The 3,014-nt window shown below is 45.0% G+C and overlaps 1 pseudogene; it reads right to left on the bottom strand.

Annotated features, from left to right (window-relative positions):
* Nucleotides 1-667: 667 nt before the first annotated feature.
* LOC102263375 lies at nt 668-1,289 on the bottom strand (annotated as a pseudogene).
* Between the last annotated feature and the right edge of the window lie 1,725 nt (nt 1,290-3,014).

Genomic DNA, 3,014 nt, shown 5'->3' with positions numbered 1-3,014 from the left:
GAGAGAGATGCAACTCCTTCCCCTTCTCTGACCCTGTCCGCGACCACGGTCATAGGACACTGAGCGAATAAGAACAAGATAAAAATGAGGGCAAGATACTCCAGGAAACTGAGTGGAACTTGAGCAGCCTGAACATTTAAATATGGAAACTTGGCTCCAGCTTAATGTCAACAGGGGTAACAACCCGAGTATCTTAACTGAGAGAGAGGAAAGGGGAAAGGCGCGCTGAGGTCAGGCAAAGGGGTAGGAGCCGTAGTTACTATATCACCACTTATTGGTTGCTTTATTTAAACCTCTTTTATTTTCATTTCTTTAGATCTTTGAAATACAACTTTATTCGGATTCTAAATGACAAGGAATGGGAATGACAGTGACAAGCAAGGTTTCAGTGCTGAGTGTTGTGATGTGACTGTTAGCAGTCTTACATTTGCAACTCAATAAGGAAACAACTGCATTCCAAAACAGCCAAGTAAACACACAGGTCCCCAAAGGGAAGGTACTTTTTAACTGCCACACTCACTCCAAAGCCCACTCATCTCCTCCAGCATCCCGAGGATCAGGCAAGGCTCCGCTCGGCTGTAAATAAAGCGGCAGATGCTCTGCACCACTGACACCACAGGACAGTCGCCTCTGGTGCTGGGCTCCAGCGTCCCTTTCTCACAGGTCGTCATCCATCCGAGTAAGTGGCGGTCTGAGCAACCTGTAGATCGTGCTCACACTGTGCTGCCAACGCGGGACCCAGGACAACCTCTGATGGGGCAAGAGCAGGCATGGCGACAAACTCCACATTGGGGTTTACCATTAGTTTTCCAGCAAGCCAAAGGAAGGGCTCTTCAAAGTTGCAGTTACTTTTTGGCAGAATGTCATATATGGAAGATTCTTCTTTCTGTGGAAGACAATCGATTTTGCTTAACTTTCCTGTCCTTAGTATCCACGTTGTTGCCATACAACATGATGGGATGTTTTCACACACTCATACCGGTTCTCTGTGTCAGTTAAGCACATTCTTGTCAGTAACTCTTGAAGTTACATCAAACATTGTAATGGCACAATGGGCTTGGATGTGACAGCCATCTCTCACCAACCTTCTGACCAGCTGTATCTCATATATTGAAGTTAATAGGTCCTCTGTTGGTGAGGAGCATAAGGGATGGACCTCAACATTCAAGGTAGCTACATACTTCTTCGTAAATTCATCCATCAGGTGCCATTTCACAAGTGTAGTTTTTCCAGTCCCACCAGCACCAATCAACACAAGTTTGAACTCGGGGTTCTCCTTGGGCAGCCATCATGATGTTACTTCCAGAAGTGTTTCTGAGCCCATCTGACTCTTATATCTTCTCTTTTAATCTTGGAGGAATTCTGAAGTCAGACTGCCTGGGTTTGAGTTTTGGTTTCATCATCACTTACTTCCTATGTGACTTAGGCAACTGTCTTAAATACTTGCTGATTCAATTTCCTTGATTGTGAAATAAAGATGATGATAATAATACCTAGCTCACAGGGTTGTTCTGAGGATTGACTGAGACAATATTTGTAAATCTCTTAGAACAGTGCCTGGAACATAGTAAATGCCATCTACGGTAAGTATTGAAGATTGGTATATATATCCACACTGATGGAGATATATACAGTGGTGGGGAAAAGTAGGTTTACAGTTGTTTGTTTGGAAAATACTAAAATAATCTATAGTAATAAAAGCATAATATGCTAATTAGACCGGACGGCTGAACGACCTTCTGGACGTCATTCCGGTTGTCCTTCCCAACGAAGCTGCCACAGCAGGGGCTGAGGCAGAGGTGGTTAGGGGGTGATCAGGCAGGCAGGAGAGCGGTTAGGAGCAAGCAGTCCTGGATTGCAAGACGGTGCAGGCTAGGCTGAGGGACTCCCCCCTCCCCCCGCACATTAATTTCTTGCACCGGGCCTCTAGTTAATAAATAATAATACAAGAATGAACTGTGTTTTGCATGCTCACAACTGTAAACCTACTTTTGCCAATCCCTGTATATATATCTCTTTCAGTGTGGAGAATAAAGAAACTGAAGCTCAGAGAGGATAGTAATTTACCAGAGGTTGCCCTGCCCAGATTTGAACCTAGGACTATTTCACAGTTTCACCTGTGGTCACCTTAGCTAGCAGGACAGAATGTTTTCAGAAATGCGATCCTTTCACTGAGATATAATGGGTGATGATGATGTTATGAAGATGATGCATACTTATATTGCGCTAGATGTTTTATATATATTATTTAATTTAATTCTTATAATGGTCCTTTTTGTTATATATCATCTCCATGTACTGGATTGAATGGTGTCCCTCTGAAATTCTTGTTTAGTTAGAAACTCAAAATGTGACCTTATTTGGAATAAAGGGTCTTTGCAACTGTAATTAGTTAGGATGAGGTCAAACGGGATCAGGGTGGGCCCTATGAGAAGGTGTTCTTATAAGAGGGCCATGAGGAGACACAGAGACACAGGGAGAAGGCCAGGTGAGACAGAGGCAGAGATTGGAATGATACAGTTACAAGCCAAAGAACACCGAGGAATGTCAGCAGCCACCAGAAACTCCAAGAGGCAGGGATGTTCTTTCCCCAGAGGCTGCAGAGGGAACATCGCCCTGCTGACCACCACCTTCCAGCCTCCAGAACTTTTAACCTTCAGAATGAAGAGAGGATGGATTTCAGTTACCTTAGGGCACTCAGTCTGTGGTCTTTTGTTAGGAGAGCCCTAGGGAACTAATATACTCCAGTTGACATTAGAGAAGGCATTTGCCTCAGTGGCAGCAGACCTGGGACTTGAACTTGGGTCTATCCAACTCCCTACACTGAGCTCTATCTCCAGCAAGTACCAGAGTTGCCAAGGCATCTGGTCAGCATCAGGACTGTCCTGTGCTCTCTGCCCAGCACCATCAGGGCCAGTCTCTCCTGAATCGGACCCTGTGGTCCTGACACAGTGAACCATGTGCTGCTCAGTGTGTCATGAGGGAGGGACTTGAAACAGCAGTCATACCTCCCA

The sequence above is a fragment of the Myotis brandtii genome, unplaced genomic scaffold (assembly GCF_000412655.1).
Source record: "Myotis brandtii unplaced genomic scaffold, ASM41265v1 scaffold154, whole genome shotgun sequence".
Taxonomy (NCBI): domain Eukaryota; kingdom Metazoa; phylum Chordata; class Mammalia; order Chiroptera; family Vespertilionidae; genus Myotis; species Myotis brandtii.
This window is presented reverse-complemented; position numbering and strand designations above follow the sequence as displayed.